The sequence below is a fragment of the Molothrus ater genome, chromosome 2, assembly GCF_012460135.2.
Source record: "Molothrus ater isolate BHLD 08-10-18 breed brown headed cowbird chromosome 2, BPBGC_Mater_1.1, whole genome shotgun sequence".
Taxonomy (NCBI): Eukaryota; Metazoa; Chordata; class Aves; order Passeriformes; family Icteridae; genus Molothrus; species Molothrus ater.
Genome location: NC_050479.2, coordinates 7446885 through 7463465, shown reverse-complemented (window position 1 = coordinate 7463465; position 16581 = coordinate 7446885).

Here is a 16581-nt window from a genome sequence, read left to right as displayed (position 1 = left end):
CCCAGTCATGTGCCGTCTCCCCAGTCCTCCTGAAAAGCTTATATCAAGATGTTAATACTGCATTACTTGACAGCCTGCTGCTTCCAAACTCAGGATTCCTGGTGAGCTGCAGTCTGCAGTTAAGATTCGAGCATTCAGAAAGGACTGTAACTGAATTGAGATGCATGTAACTCTTAAATTACACAGTGCTGTAAAGTAGTGATGTTTATACTTGATAGCTTTAATATAACTATTTATGTCTCTATAAATTATACTTGCAGAAGTAAAAATGGAAAAGCCAGACTGCATTAATATCTACACTAAACATAAATCTCAAAATATAATTGATATGGATATTAGCAGTGCCATTTCAATAATATTAAACATGCCTATGGCTTGTGATAGGATCTTCTAAATGCAATGTAAAAGGGATAAAGTGAATCAGGTAAGAAATATTTTTTGCTGAAGAGCTGGTTTGAATGGAAGATTAAACCTTAGGTATTAGATACCAGACACTGATTTGAAGTGAGAAACTTAAGACTTTTGATAAACCAAAGCAAGCTAAAATAAATTCTTTTTAATATGACTCTAAAATGTGCCTCAAATTTGAGGTCTGCAAATTACTCCTGTAATCATTGTGGGGTTTGCAGTGGAGCATACTTACATTATTTTCTCTGGAGAGAAGACAACTTCTTACTTGCCAGTCATGCTCCACAAAAATTGGAGATGGAAAACCTCTCCCTAAAGTAAAAGTGTGTGTATTAAATATTCAAAATAGGCACCCTATAGCAGAAGGTATCTGGCAAGTCAACTGCAGGCCTGTTGATGCCTCAGATTGTATTTCTGAAACAGCAGGGCACTGCATATCACCCTGAACAGGGCTGTGTTTTTACAGCAATAAATCAGCATTCAGCTCCTCTTCACGATCTGACTTACAAGATTGTTGTTCACATTATATATTTGTGCTTATTATGGGCTAGAGGAAGCTGAGAAACTCATAAAACGAGCTTATCTTTTGTGTTAGGGTGAGAAGTGCTTTGAATTGTTTCAACCATGAACTCCACAGATAGTGTGGCTACCCATATGTGAAATTACATTCCATAAAACAGCAATTTCACTCAAATCCATTAATGAATTTTCTAGCCTCCATGGGTTCCAACATGGTTTTAATTTGGGTAGGGCATCTGCAGAGAAGAGGAGGATTGTTATTAGAAAAACATCATTGTATAGGGACAGACCTTCCTGCTCTGTGGAGGCATCTGAGGAAATCTCTGGAAAAGTTGTCAGGGTTGATCCTTCCCATTTCCTGGTGAACTTTCATGTGTGCAGGAATGGGGTGGAGGAGGGTGAGCTGGGGCTCCTGCTTCTCTGGGTGAAGGAGAAATAGGACCAGAAAGTGCAGATAAATTTATTTCATTCTTATAGAAAGCCTACAGATTGCTTTAAAAATGTCATTGATTTACCACAGTAATCTGATAGTGTCAACACAATTAATTATCTTTTCTCCAGGTTGTTTGAAGATGTTTCCACATCTGAGTTGTCTTTCTGGCCTTCTATGAATGCCATGCAGCAAAATTTTGGAAAAAATATATTAAAGCCCTGAAATAACTGATTGTAGAAATAGAGAAAATAAATCTTCTCTTTAAACTCCTTTTGCTCAGCACTTGACATGATTACAGCAACTTCAGCATGCAGAAAATATTCAAGTATCTTCTGAAGGAACCTGCATCATGGTAAACTTTCACTAGTCAGGACAGGCATTAATTGTGCACAAGGACTACATGGCTTAAAAAAAATGTGTGTATACATCCAGAAAACAAATTGGGATTCTGAAGGAAATGGTATTGGTGGGGCTTGATGCTAGCCGGAGTCTAGACAAGATTTTTAACCTGGTTCATGAAACAGAAGTATAAGTGGAAAAGAATGTTTTGGGCTTGATAAGGTAAGCAGGTTTTGTTTGGATGACATACTTATCCATCACTTGTACATTGGACCCCTAATATTTTCCATGTGTCTCTATATTCCAGGAAACTTGTTCAGGATGATTTATTCCATTTACTAGTGTAGATCTATGCTGGCATTACATAATACCAGAGTGCTACAGACTGCACAAGTTAGCAGCTGACTTCTGAGCAGAGTTTAATAATGATTTCATGTGCAAAGAGCCATTCCAGAGCCAGCCAAAACAAACTGCAAGCAACTTGCTGTCTAGAATTAGAGTTAAATCCCTAACTGATTTGGGTCTATATTGCCTGGAGGCAGTTGATCTTTTTCTATCAAACACAATTGAGATTAGCAGCATGACATGGCTCTTTTGATGTAAAAGACAGACATCAATAAGGGATTTTCTAAGAAATGTCTCTTATTCTGGACTGTTTTTTCTGCTGCCATGAAAATCAGAGCTAATCTCTCCATAAATGCTGCAGATGCTTTTTTTCAGAATTGAGAAATTTGAGAAGAATCTGGAGCAAGGTTGGGTTGGGGCTGTTGTTTTCAAGCTGAGATGAAGTAATGGTGTCAGCCCAAGATGTGACTCTACAGGCTGGCAGTGACCTCATGATTCATCTCCTTTAACTGCAGATCTATCCAAGTACAACATTTCACCCAGACTTGTTTCTTTTGAGTGAACCTGGGTCTTTGATAGGTGGGAAAAAATTCCTGGAATGAGAACACCTAGCTCACACTTGACATCTTGCATAAATTTTGATTATCTTTAAATTTTTATATTGGAAGTGTTTATTATTGGAAATCTTTGCACCTACTAATTTCCTGCTCTTCTATTGATAATTGAAAACCAATTTGCGATGTATAAGGGAAAAATATGAAGTCCCTCATAAAAATTGAATTTTGGGTTTTACCTCCAGGTCCCATTTTTGTCTTGTTTTTGTGTATCTTAAAGGAGAGAAGTAAAACATGGCAGACAGAAATAACCCAGATCTCAGACCACCATCTGCACCCTTAGTTCACTGGTGTTTTTTTCCTTTTCCCTTTTCTTGCCTTCTGTTATCATTACTCACCAGACCTGGGATCTTATTATCCCTTTCCTCTCCTAGCCAGACTCCGAGCAGGAACACAGAGCATGGATCAGTGTCTGAATATTTCCTCACAGCTCAGCAGCCTTGCTGGCTCCCATGCATGGAGAAGTTTGGATTTCCCAGCAGTTTAGTGCTGTGATTTTTCCCATTTGCCTTTCAGGCAGTTCCTCATCTCAGGCCTAATGTGCCCAGGCAGGCATGGAGCTGAGGACAGGACAGGAGATGAGCAGGGATCCTGTTCCTTGTGAGAGAAAACCTTTCAGGCTTTGTCCTCCAGGGCTCTGAGTGCTGGGGAGATGCTCTAAAAAACCAACACCAACAAGTCCGAGGGTGCTGCCCTGTTCCTACACCCAGCTCCCTGAGGCTGGTGGGCAGTAGTGATTTTTGAATGCTAGGGGAAAGAAAATGTCTTGGTTTGGAAAGACAGGAGTCTGCCAAGGAAGGCAGGAGCCTCCCCTGAAATGGAGAATGTAAACCCTCCCCACCCCTCAGAATTGCTATAAATTTTAAATTAAGGGGCTCTCAGGCAAAAAATATGGGAGCAGAAAATAACAGTTCTTTAATAGGGAAGGAAATAAAAAGATAAAATAAACAATGCAGTGCACTAGAACAACACTGACAGAGTCAGAACACAGCCTGACACCCTGTGGGGTGTTGGTGGCAGCAGTGCCATTGGAATTGTGGCTGCAGCCCTCCTACAGTGTCAGGGGTGGTTCTGCTGCAGCAGGGATCCTGTAGAGAAGGATGTGTTCTTCCTCTGAAGATCCAGGGGAAGAGGCAGCTGCTGTTCCTCTGGGGAATCCCGTGGAGAAGCCGTGCTGGTGTTTCAGAACCTCTGGATTATATCTGGGTAGCAATGCTTGGCTCCTCCCTCTGGGCTCACATCTCCCAATGGGATGTTACAGTTCTTATCAGCCATGCAGTGACATTCAATAGCTGTTATCAGCAATGTCCCCTCCTGAGGGAGGTGTGAATGTGGTCACTCAGAGAGAGAGATAAGGCAAACTGCCCACTTGACAAAAGACAACTGCCATACAGATGGTAATAGAAAACATCTTGCCTTGTAATCTGGAACAGAAAACAACACAGAAATTGCTTGATAACAAGCAGAAACTCACAGGAATTAATTGAGAAATAAAATGCTCAAGACATTTTTGTCACACACATCTAGCTTGCTTCCTAATTCTCGTCAGTCTATTTTTTTTCTTCCACAAAGTCATAGTTTCTGGCATACTCTGCAGTCTGATGGTGCTACAATGACTTTTTTTTAAGGACATCTCCCTTTGGAATATTTGTGTGTGTGGTTTCTTTGTTCTGTGAGCAGAATATGCCTGCCAGCGAGACAGAATCTCATTTAGTTACAAAATACACTGATTCTCTTAATGAAGATGTGGATCTGCTCTGCAGATGAGGGTCTCCTCAGCTTCTCTCAGTAGGACAATTATGGTTTGTTTTAAAAGTACAGAAATTCTCTGAGGCACCAGCTCCTTCAGTTTTTAGCAGGTTTTGTTGAATTATATTAATTTTTTTTTAATGCGGTGCCACAGACTGGCCCTACATTCTGTCCTGAGAGAAGGGCTTTAGTTTTTCAAGGGTTTTTTTAGTCTTCATTTATCACATTACTATTCTGCAGGGGTTTGCTTGAGCAGTCAGAATTGAGTTGTGTCACTTGAGTATGCATTTTAAATTAAGATGGGGTCATCCTCTTCTGTGTTTTATAATCATCAGTTGCTTGAAGCATACAAGAAGATGTGTTCAGACAGGTAGGTTTGAGATTTCTTGTGATGAAAATTGCACAAATCTTAAAACTTATTAGGCCATGCAATTTAACACTTGTTCTTTTTTTGTTTATGCCCTGTAGGTGTAATTTTTATGCAGTATGGCTCTTCCTATAAAGACAAATCTGACAATCATTCACAGAGGCATTTATTCTTGCTTTCTCATATGAGTTCAGCTCCTCTTCCTGAGTTTCAGCTTAAAAAATACTTAAACTACTTAACTGCTTCTGCTGCTCGTGCTGGCCACACCATATACTTCTTACCACTGTACACATATTCCATCAGGCATTTGCAGAGCTGAAGGTGCTCTGGAGTGGCAGAACTTCCCATCTGATCACATCCATGTCACACATGTATCAGTGAGAAAATCTGTCCCTCTCTGGCCCTTTCAATGTATTTGTATTAGAATTAGAGCTGATTTCATTGTGAGCAGGAGTGCCTATAGGACCCAGGCGAGGCTGGCAGAGTGCTGAGCTAAGCACAGGGTTTACATAATATATCAATCCCTGCCCTCAAAATCTTGGGAGCCAAATAAGCAGGATCAAGAGCAGGAGGAAAGAAGAAGGTGAAGTGACAGGTCAAGGTCATGCAGCAGAAGCCTGTGAGAGCAGTGGGACCAGAACAGAGGCTTCCTGAGCCCTAGGAGAGCCCCTGTTGCACCAAGTGTGGGGTATTTTATGGAGAGGATCCATAGGCTCTGAGGATTCAATTATTTTTTTGTTGCCTTCCCTCTGCTGCCCTTACATGTGACCAGCGGCAGCTGTGGTGCTGGCTGCTGCCAAAGTAGTAAATAGAGTCTTTCATCCCCACTGAAAGGAGAGTGAATGATGTAATTTGGCTTCCCTTCCCTCCTGCTGACTGCCAAGACATTATTTCTGTATCAGTGCACATGGCCACTTGGCACAAACAGGACCCCTCTCTTTGTGGAAGTGGAGGCAGGATGTTAATTCTTTTTGATGCACCAGGAACGTCTCTGGAGGTCTGCAGCCACGTTTCTTTCAGGAGGGAAGTGGCTCCCAGTGTTCCCTGATAAAAAAGGAGTGTGGGCTCCTTTCACTGCATGTGCAGAGCCCCAGGAGGTGAGCACACACCCTGCTGACCACAGGTCAGTTCAGGTGTGCTTTTAGTTTCAATGGCATAGTGAGGCTGTTGTGTTGCTCATTGGGGTGGTTCTGCTCCAGAGCACCTCTGCATTAATTCATTAAACTTCTTTGTTCTACAGCCTACAAATTTAAGCAGTATTGCTTTTAAAGGCTGGAAGAAGCATTCAGATACTGTGTAACATAGGAAGTCTTATGGCATCCACAAGGCTGTATTTCTGCCTACTCTGCCTCTGTCTTCTAACCATATGAAAATATTCTTACTCCAGTGGCTTTACATCAGGTCATTAACTTTGGTTTATTGTCTGTGAAGACAGTTCTGTGAACTTTCCTTCTGGATTTTTGAGAACAGGAACAATTTGCTGGAAAGGGTGGGGAAGGAGAGCAGTTGCCTTCTGATGCCAGTCCAGATTTATGTGTTTGGCTTGTCTAAGACCTGGAATTACTCTGTTTCCTCCTTGAGACTTCCTGCACCTCACATTGAATGAGGTGAAAGTACCAGATAATCTTTTTTTTCTCTCTTAGGAAAACATAAGAAAGTCCTGGACAAAAGAATGCCAGCAAAGCTGCTAAAACCAGCAGGCAAATGATAGTGAGTGCCTTTTTCATCCTGTGTCTGTCTCTGTTAGGAAAGAAAGAGGTTGCTTTCATTCAGGTAGGAGACACCTAACAAAGTAAGAGAGTCTGCAGTCTCAGGATGAAAAAAAAACACCAAAAAAAAAGCACTATTCTGTCTCAGTTAAAACTGGCTAAAAGACTACTGGCATAATGTCCACCACAACACCCATGGAAATTCACAGAGTGAGAGAAAAAGCTGGTCCAGAGCCTCTTCCCAGCCCTGTTCCTCTAAACAGGACAGAATCAACAAGGCATGATTTTTAACTGCACATTAATTATAAGCTTGACAGTTCTCTCTTTCATTTTCACTGCATTTTCAACTTATCTGAGTTGCCAGAGGCAGCTCACATGTCTGCTCACAGGAGTGCAGTGAAGGAATTGTTTAGGGTTTCCATGGCCTCTGTGAGATGACAGAGGCTCATTCCTTCCTCTGCTGTTTGGCAGCCAGAGCAAAGAGACAGATTGGACATGCCTGCATCTGTAGGATCCAGACTCTCCAGTAGTTCTGTTCATTGCTCCACACTCAAGGGTAAACCAGTGAATACTGGAGCATCCAGAAGTGAGTCTGGCACTGGGGAGCAGGGGTAGCTGAGAGGGCCCCACTTTCAGTCTTTGCATGTGGATGATTCTGGTCAAAAATGCCTCGGGCTGGTGCCAGGGGCAGCCCAGTCACCAGAATGGATTTTTGGGCTATGACTGCCCTTTATCTCACCCTGGCACGTGTTGCTCCTGGTCCCACCACTCCCTCTTCACTACACCAGTGCATGGGGCTGAGCTGCAGAGGTGCAGGTGAGCAGCACACAGAGCAGTGCAGCAGAGCCTCAGCCTTTTCTTATCCTGAAGGATGAAACCCATTTGGCTAGAAGGCTGGATTTGTCCTTTCACACACAGAGAGAAACAGAGTTTCCTGCTTATCTCCCCACTTACCCACCCCTGCCCCCAAATCCCTTGGTTGCACCATCTATATCCATGTCTCACACAAGTCTTTTATTCCCTGAGTGGCTTCTCTTGCTTTCTCCCATTTCCATTGAGAAAATGCTTCATTAAAGAATTTTTCTCAAGAGAAGAAGTGTTTGGCTAGAAGACCAATGTGTGTGTGTTTATTTTTCCAGTAGTAGGATCACTGCAGCCAGTCACAGCCACTATGAAACAGGATGGCTCCAACTCAGATTTCCTGACTCCACCTTGGAAAAAGTGCCTGGCCCACACTGGGTGTAGAGTTTTGTCACTTAGAGGTGAAGCTACTCCCTCTGGGAAAAGGAACAGAGTTCAGGGGAGAGCCACAGAGGATCAGGCTTTTGCTTCTGCTGTTTCCAAAGGAGGGAGAGCTGCAGATGTGAGGGGCTGTCCCATCATGTTTTGCTTCCAACCTGGCCATTAATATTCTCTTTGGGAGTAGTCTGGCTATCAATGGGAAAACTTTGTGGCACCGATGCCTTCAGTCACTGCCTGTATTTCAGGGTGTGTAGGCAAGCAAAACAGCTGAGGAAAGGGGGGGTCCCAGAACTTGCTCCCTGCTTCCATCAGAATTGCTCTTGGCCAGTGTGGCCCTATCAGCTTGTCAAGTGCCCATCTCTGGCTGCATGGGCACAAAGCTCAGCAATTCAGCCTCTCCCTGGCCTCTCATTCCTGACTGTCAGCTCATTCCTCTTCAGCTCTGTGTGTCTGGCTGTTCCCCTGTCCCACGGGGTTGCCTGTGGTAATCACTCAGCCAAGCTTTTCCCTGGCTTGTCCAAATAGGTTTTTATCCTGTCAAAAATGCATGGATACTCTGTTAATTTGATAATTTGCTGAGGCAGGATCTTGTGCAATATCATTCAGAAGAGCTGTTTCCCTTAACTACTTTTGCTGCACAGTGAAACCTCTGAGTGACAGCAGTGGATCTAAATCCTACCTTCCCTAGAAATGAAGGTGAAACTCAACCACCACTCATGTTAGATTCAGCAGTGGCATTGATGGCAAGAATCAGAGGCTGTGGAAAAGGTCTTTACAACCAACTCAATCTTTCATTGAGGAAAATACTGGATTTTGGATTGGAAGCAAATACAAGTTTTGGAAGAGATGGATTAGTTGGTCCAAACATCACACCTCCAGGATAGTCCTCAGCCTCTGAATTGCATTTGGCATTACTTAAAATAACAGATAATTCAGTGACAGGTCTGGAAGTTCCTGAGATGTGGACCCAAGGAGGAAGATTCACATCTGCGATCCAGAACTGGAGCCAGATATAATTTGAGGAGCAGAGCCTTTTCCTGAACAGGAAGGTTTACATGCACTTCTTCCTGAGTTACCTCTGATGCTGAGGCAGTCAGTAATGGTTGACTTTTATTTGCAGGACTAAGCTCACTCTCCCTGCTAATGCTTTGGTGGAAGAGACACACAGGGACCTGTTCTGAGCCCTGCCTGCTTCTGTGTTTGGGGCAGAAAACCAGATGCAGAGTGTCTGCTCTGTCCTCTCTGCCAAAGACAGGATGTCCTCAGCCACTTGGTAAATGAGGAAGACTTTCCCCTCTGGTCTGTGTCCCCAATATTTTATCTCTAAGCTCCTCCACAGTTTGTTGGGAACTCTCAAACTCCCTATCTTCAGGGATAGCCACTTGGCTGTATCTTCACTGACATCCTGAAAACAAAATCCCACAGCTCTGTGGATGCTCTTAAGCTGGAGCTTTGTTTCCAGCATCTCTGCCATAGACAGAAATGGTCCTAAGTACACCAGCATGGCACTCTAACAAATGATACAATTATTCCTGCATACAGCACTGTTTCAAAGACACTTATTTTATCAGCCAGTGCATTTCTGTGGAATTTATTTCCCCTCTCCTGTTATTCATTTACTTCTCTTCTTTTCATTGCAATAAAACTGAAGAGAGGGGTGAAAATCTCGATGTCAGTTCAAAATGTTGTAGCAAATAATTCACAGTAATATGAGGAGAAATTGCTTTCTGTTGACTGCAGCTCATGCAGGGCATTGCATGCAGCTCAGCCTGGATAAACATGGTTAGCTCTGGATACACACATTTAAATTCTGTGTGTCTTCTGTTTCAGCCTTGTCTGGTGTTATATAGGCTGTATGAAATCTAGTGCCAGGCATTGACCCAGAGTGGGGTAATGGATGCTACAGCTGGCTGAGGTAAACAGAGAATGGTTATTGTTTTCATCTCAGCCCCTTTCCTCCTTTGCTGCTTTTGTCAAAAGAAAAGGCAGAGAAGTGAAATGTGAAACCTTCCAGTTGCCTACATCTGTTAACCAATTTATTTTTTTAAGGTAGAGGAAATGGGAGGGTAGGAAAGGTGAAGGTAGGAGTATGTCTTAATCTGTAGGAGAACCAGGTCAGCAAATAAATGTAATCATTCTGAGAGTTAGTGAGATCTGTGTCAGCCAGGTTAACCTGTTGAACCAATGACCTGTGGCTCCCACCTGGAATGTGGCTGGAAATAACATTTCTAACAATGCCCAGGACTGCAGATGGAGCACAGACTTCCTGAGGCTGCACACAGTGATTGAAAACTATCTGGATTAAGGAAACTAAAACCAACCAAACAAATGGGAAAACAGCAACCCCTGTCTCTGCAGCTGGTTGACAGAACATTAATTCAGATAGCATTCAAAACATTAATCTTTACTTAGTTTCCAAATCTGAGCTGAAGCAGACAGGCTACAGTTACTGGATTTAGTATCATAACTTGTGCTTTTTTAAGTTGCTTTTAATCTTTTGATCCATGACAGGGTAAAATATCAGGGTGTGTCAGAGCTGGCAGCTCTGCAATGGATAATCTGGCTTGTAAATGCATGGCCTTGGATTACCAAATGGGCCAGGGAGAAAAAGGTGTTGGTTAAGAGGGGCTCAGGCTGTTAATTACATTTAATGTAATGGTCTGCTGAATACAGTGGTTGCACAACTGTGAGGGGAGGAGTTGGGAGGAATCTTTTGCTTCTATTCCATATTTCTTAAATGATAACACACAAATTTTCATGCTGCACCACGCACACTGTGTTTATTACTGTTTAGATGGCTGGCCTTGCAAAGTATGGCTCATGAGTGTGGATGATTTGAAAATAATGACTCTGACATTATATGACCTTTAGGTACATTGACAGCCACTCCAGACTACATGCTATTTTCTGAATAAAAGAATTTTTATTTTTTCTGGGGAAGTCTGTTGATGGAAGAGCTTTAAATGTAATAAAGCCAGAGTTATAGTCAAAGCAACAGCCCTTGTTGTGGAACACGCTGTAGGGGACATGAAATGATTTCTGTGCATGATAATGCATTTGCTTTTAAATGCCATCACTAGATTGATAATTATAGAATTCTTCATATTGCGCCTGGCAGGGTGTCAAGGCTGAATCCTACCAGTCTGTAAGAGTGGGAGATAGAAAAGTGTGCTGTGAACCAGAAGAGTTCAGTCACTTTATGCATGAAGCTGCTAAATGTATCTAAGATGTTACAGGAGAGAGACTTTGGTCTTTTCTTTTCAGAGTCAGCATAAACCTGATGTTTTATTCACACTGGGTATTGGCAGGAAGGCTCTTAGGAGCTCTCTGTAGCCAGCAACCCATAAATGACCACCACACAAAGCTGGTCCTCCCAGTTTGGCTTAGATATGTGGCAATTTGTTTAATTCCTTGTATCCAGCTTTTCCTTCTGCCATTTTTAGAGGCACAGGGGTGCTTGAGAATCCTTTCTTTTCACTTTCAAAACACAGAGAAATAACAGTGAGGAGGACAGAGCATCTGGAGCTTTATGAAGACATTCAGTATCTGTAGCAGGCAGAGGATGGAAAAAAGGAGGGACTCTGCTGGTCATGTTCTACTACCAACTTCCTTAATCAACTTCTTCTGAATAAAATAATAGGTGAACATTTTAGGAACACCATGACCTAGGGAGTGATAAATTAAACAAGAAAAAGGGGCATGAATTCCTAATTGGGCATTGTGTATTGGGTACACTGAAAATCATAGCTGCAATTGCCCAGACACAATCAATGTCATCAGCACAGCTCTCTTTGCTGATTGCAAACCCTCAGTGTGTTTGCTGCTGTACCACAGGCAAATGTGGCTGGAGCCTTGTGAATTCTGCTGGTGAAGAGTGAGATTTTTAAAGTGCCTTAGTGATTTAAATATGTCGATGTTGACTCACAGTGAGATATCTGCTTTTAAGCAGGTAAAAAGGAAATTAATCAAAAATGAAAGCCCTTTTTTGGGTGGACAAGCTGTCTGTGAATGCTTAGATAAATATGATGAATGGTTTCTGTAAGAAAAAAGAGGAGGATGCTATTAAAGATAGAAATATGGTTTATCTGGCGTTTAAAACACAGTATTTTGATATTCTTTTATTTCGGGATGTAATTTTTTTTTTCTTAAAGAATTGTCCTGATTATTTAAAGGTGCTCTAAACACTAATCACAACTCAGCACTTCCTTACGCATCAAATAAAACATTTCCACATTTATCTAAAATTTTCTTTCTCATTCTCCACCCACAGTGTCTCAAATTGGGAACTGAACCAAAAATGCATTATTCATCCAGACCTTTTCAAAATTCCATTTGTGGTCATCCAAAGACCCTGAAAAGGGCAGAGCACACGGTGAGGGTGCACTGAGGATCTTCCTTCCCACTCTGGTGAGGAGATCTTGCTCACAATGTGAAAAGCCAGATGCCCATGTGTAAGTCACTGGCTGTGGGGACAATGAGTGCCAGAAGGAGAAGGTGGCAGCTTGCCTGAGCCTTCTCTAGAGCTGTTGAGAGCCAGCAATGAAAAAATATGTGTGCACCCCTCCTTCGTCAGCAGCAAAAATACCAGCCCAAGAGGAATTGAGGCAGGAGAACTGAAAATTCAGCAGAAAAAGAATGAGCAGGATGATAAATAGAGAAAAAAGCACATCTTCCACACTAAGCAGAAGAAAACACAAAACAGTCTGTTGGCACGGTGTGCCAGTGCACAAAGCTGGGAATGAATGGCAGGGAGCCTGGGAGTTGTATCTGCAGCAGGAGGTGTCACACGAGGGCAAAACTGGACGGCGGAAAATCTGACAAAGACCAATTCCTTCCGAGAACTCTTCTGTTGTGGGATGAGCTCCTTCACAGCCTGTGCAGAAAATGTTTTGGGAAGTTATGAAGACAGAATGCAACAAGCACACAAGAGCAGCGTTGCTGTTTGTCTGCGCTCAGAAGCACGTTCAGTCCTTTGTGCTGCCACATGAATGGAGCGTTCGCTGATAAGGAAAACGCCCTCGCCGTGCACTGCTTCTATTTCTAGTCATAAGTTAAAAATTCTCTCAGGAGGATCCCTCTGGGCTGCACAGGTGTGTGGGAAATTCTGAGCATTTTAATGACACTACATCTTATTTTAGCTAGAGAAGTCTGAGGGAAAATTTCTGAATTCAAACAGAGAACTTCAAAAATGACATGGTTTTGAAGAGCTCTGAATTCTAGAGGTATGCAAATTACTTTTTTCCAATTCCTTGGCAAGTGTAAAACATCATCTCCAGCTGATGATATTTTTAGCAAATACAATTTTTTGGGGGTGAAAATGAAACCAGCAATTTTGCAGTCAAAACCTGTTACAAAAAGCCAATAAAATTTGCATTTCTTTCCAAATAAGAAGTTACTTATAACATGAAAAGTAAAATGTTTTGTTTTAAAATACTAAAATGGACCTTGTTTTGGAGTGCAATATTTTACTGAAACTGAGATGAATGAGCAAACATTTCAGCATCCCAGAATCTGCATTTTTTTCATGGAAATGAAATTTCAAGTATTAGCTTTGCCAAGTTCCTTTCAGCTTCCATTGGATGTGACTGATAGATGTTTATTAAAGCAAGCCTAATTATTTGTGTACATAAATATGGAATTTGCAATATAATATCAGTTTATGGTTTTGTAGTGATTTCTAAACATGAGTTATAAAAGACCAGTGGTGCACTGTAGCTTCTTCTTTAAGCTGCAAGAGCTCCATAGGTGCACCAGGTAATGGAATACAGCAGAGTGAAGACACTACAAATTTTAATTATGGCTAGTTTGTTTATAGACATCAACACAATTTCATCAATAACTTAGTGAAGTAGTACAGTTTATGTGGCTCAGCCTTCCTCAAATAAAACAGCTGTTGATCTGCTGAAGCACTGAACTGTTCAGTTTTTCTTGGTTCTCTTATTCTTATTATTCACCTTCCTGTAATGCTGGCTTGGTTTTGCAGGCAGTGTTATTTTCATACATCAGTCTCTTTCACACAGCAAAATGTAAAAAACCTGACACATTTTCCCTGGCACTTCTTCTCCCACTCTCACTTTTCTTTTTTTAATTGATAGATGTCTTCTAAATTGCTAAATCAGGAGTACAGACTGCCATCTTTCTCTGCTGGTAGGATATGGAGCTGAGCTGTCTACACCAAGGACACCATCAGATAAGATGGTCTGTGAGTGACCAAAACCTTGTTTCAAAGCCTCTTGTGACTGATGGTTGTGTCCCCTGGTATCTAATTTGTCATAAGATCTGACTGAAGTTTATCTCTACAGCTGAAGGTTTCATACCATCTGCTCCTTCAATTCTTCTCCCTCCATTTCTCTCACTGTCTGATGTGTAACAATGTGCTCTAACATGTGCTGGTTTTAAACATACTCACTCCCATGGCAGCCCTATGAGAATCTGACTCTTTAGCAGCCCTCCTTTCTTCACAGTTCTGGAAGGAGTTTGGTTTTTGTTGTTTTTTTTTTTTTTTTTTTCCCAGACTTTTATATCTATGTTAAATTTGGTTGAAATCATCCAATATTTAAAAACAAAAAATAGTTTGGCATGGGAAACAATCTGAGTGCCAGACACAGATTCCTATAGGCATTCACATCCAAACATATGCAGCATGAAACAAGGATAACACATCTCAGAGGCACCACATTCTCTATAAGTCAACACTTCTGGAGATACCAAACATCTGTGTGAACACTGACAAATTTTGGGTTTCTTGTGTCTTAAGCAGTTTCCTTATGATAAACTCATTGTGATGCAGGCAAGTGTTAAAAGAAATGAAGACAATGCCTCTGTGATGAACCTTTTGATAAAGCACACTTGAAAGCTCCCTCCCCAAAAATACGTGCAGATATTAAGTAGTGAGGTAGAAGGGTCAAGTTCATCTCATGGACTGATATCTGATTAAAAGACAGGAAATAAATCTGAGTATAAAAGCTCTGTTATCACAGCAGAGAAAATACTGCAAGAGGCGACCACTGAGATCTGCGCTGGAGCTTGTGCTCTCCAGTGTATTAGTAAACAATCTGGAAGGAAGAACAAAGAGGAAAAGAGGAGCCTTTGCTGAGGAGTAATAAAAACTAAAATTGACTATGAAGACTTGCAGGAGGATGGCTGAGTGATGGGCAATAAACCAGCAGATGAAATTATCTTTCCATCAGCTGAAAACCTGATACACATGGAGAAAAATAACCCCACCTATACATAAGGAGTGACAAATCCCACATGAAACACTGTTATTCAAGGATTAGATATTCAGATCAGTGTAAGCTGCTCTGTGAATATGGCTCGCTCTTCCAGGGCAGTTCTACAGAGTGCCACAAATTTTTAATAAAGAAAAAGAAAAGAAAGAAAAAAGGGAAAAAACCCCAAACATGAAAGGAAAGCAAAGCATATCTGTAAGTCAGCAAGTAAAGCAGTGATGCATCTAAATTTTACAGTTCCATCCAGTCTTGTCTTCTCTGGTACTAAAAAGTAACTAAAAAATAAAAGTACTGCTGTTATGGGATAGTTTCTGTACAATGAGAAACTAAATACACTAGTTATTGTCCATAAAGAAAAAAGATGAGATGCATAGTGATTTCAAAAAATATAGGTGATGCTGAAAAGAGAAATTATTCCTTGTACCCCAAAAGGAATGGCTTTCAAATTAAACCATCAAACTAAGGTTTGAAAAGAAAGAAGAAGCAGAGTTTTCCACCCAGTGCATAATTAAACAGCAGTGCTTACTGCCACAGGGTGTTGAGCAAGCCAAGAGTATAAATTAACAAAGCAATTAGACAAGCTCACAGATGAAAACTCCATCCCTGGTTGCTAAACATCAAGATGCTAATCCACTTCAGGCCTGAAAAGTCCCTGATTCACATTTGCTCTGCTCTGGTATTTTGTTCTCAAGCTGCTGTTCCAGCTTGACACCAGACATGGGATTCAGGGATGGATGGACTTCTGGTTTGGCCTGAGAACCTCCCTTATGGTCTTAATTGCAACTCAGAGAAACAGAAGGTGAGATAATCAAGGTCACTTTTGATATGGCCATGAGAAGTGAAATTAGAACTCAAAAAGTCTTATTTTCTTAACCCACTGACATCCAGCTTCTTTTTTTTTATTTCTGTATTTCACTATTCTGCAAGACCTGTTCTCATTCTTCACAGGTTTGTACACTGCAGTTAAATACCTCCAGGACAGTCTGAGAGTATTTGGATGGGAGCCTGGCCTTTGAGAAATATGTATGAGTACAAACAGATCAAACAGAATTTACCACAGCCTTGTGCATCACTTCTGAATTTTGGTAGACATCTCAGGAGGGAATCATCTGGTGCAACAGGGAAGGGAACTGCTAATAGTGCTCTGAGGCCACTGAAAAATTTAAATTCCTCCTAATCCTCTAGAGAATTGATTAGAAAATATGCAGCTAAGAAAATGTTCTTGGAAATCAGGAAACAATTTTCGTTATACCAGGTTGCCTAAGAACTAGAATGGAGCTGAATGTTTCAAGAGCTTTGAAGACAGAGATAATAATTGACATTTCTTCAGAAAATGATCATACTATTATTGCTGTGAGTAGCTTCAAATGGCAAAGTATCTGCAAGAGCTGGAGTAAAGAATCTTATTGAAAATATGCTACCTCCTAATAAAGGAAATAAAAGGCTCAGGAGGCCCAGACTAAGGCTGCAAATCAATGAATCTGTGATCCAATGCAGATTTTAGTCAATGGGAGTGGACCTATGTAGAGGAAAGCGCATGTGGACTCTGGAGTCCACTGAGAGTATGTTTAAATTTAATTATAGCCTAAATACCATTTTTCATTGGGAAATAAAAAGGCTTTTA